Source organism: Myxine glutinosa, chromosome 8, assembly GCF_964187855.1.
Source record: "Myxine glutinosa chromosome 8, kmMyxGlut1.1, whole genome shotgun sequence".
In the NCBI taxonomy this organism is placed as follows: Eukaryota; Metazoa; Chordata; class Myxini; order Myxiniformes; family Myxinidae; genus Myxine; species Myxine glutinosa.
In genome coordinates, this window is record NC_136268.1 from 75784920 (window position 1) to 75786452 (window position 1533).

The following is a 1533-nucleotide window of genomic DNA, read 5'->3' on the forward strand; positions in this document are numbered from 1 at the left end:
GGACGACCAGAGGTTCCAAGAAAGATAGGTTCCAAGAGGTTCCAAGAAAGAGAGGAGTCGGAGTCCAAGGTGGTTGCGTTTAAGAAAGGAGTCCTGAGAAAGCACACGACGTCCCCACGGCAGCACGGAGAGCGAACCATTGAGTTCTAAGAGGTACACAAAAGGAGCTTCAGAGAGAGACACCAAGCTGCGTGATCCAGGAGAGGAGAGAGGGATGCCCCATGAGCTTTGAACCACAGCAGCTTTGAACCGCAGCAGCTTGAACCATCGCAGCTTTGACCGCCGCAGTTTGAGCGTTGACGGCAGCGTTGCTGTTGAGGAAGGGCGGCGGCTGCTCCCTCTCGGGCCGGCCGTCCTCTGGTCCGAGCTGAACCTTCCTCCTGGTCCAGCCATTCACTCCTGCCTCCATTCCCCATTCGTGTGAGTCTGTCTTTGTTTGTTCTGTCCCTGGGTATTAATTAAGATTGCTATAGATCAGCTAGAATTTTCACTGTGTCCTTCTGGTCCGTCCCTCTTTCTGCTTTATTTAATTATCCTTCCTTCTTCCTTGGTTTATTTTGGTCCTGTAAATAGCAAATAAATCATATTCGTATTTCAAACCTTTTTTTTGTCTTCTTCTTCTTCTTCACATCCGTCGTCTTTGTCTTTTCCCTCATTGAATATCTGTGGCACGATTTGGCCAACGTTCCAGGATCGGGTTAGTCATTGTTAACGGTTCGGGCCGCGGCTGCCATCCGCTCGGCAAATTACCATCTTTATCCGCGGTCACGAACGAAGCGGCTCACCGGCCTTTTCGGAGGTCGCGGTGCAGCTTCAGGGACCACGTCGGTCAGCAATAATGGAGGGGACTAATTCCCCCCTCAAAGGGGAACCATAGGCTGACGTTGGGTTCCGTAACAATATATATATATATATATATATATATATATATATATGTATATATATATATATGTATATATATATATATATATATATATATATATATATATATGTATATATATATATATATATGTATATATATATATATGTATATATATATATATATATATATATATATATATATATATATAAATATATGTATATATATATATATATATATGTATATATATATGTATATGTATATGTATATATATATATATATATGTATATATATATATGTATATATGTATATATGTATATATGTATATATATATATATATATATGTATATGTATATATATATATATATATATATATATGTATATATATATATGTATATATGTATATATATATATATATATGTATATATATATATGTATATATGTATATATGTATATATGTATATATATATATATATATATATATATATATATATATATATATATATATATATATATATATATACAGTATGTATATATGTATCTTTATATATATGTATATATGTATATATATATCTTTATATATATGTATATATGTATATATGTATATATATATCTTTATATATATGTATATATGTATATATGTATACACAAAGAATTAAGTTAAGCACCCCCCC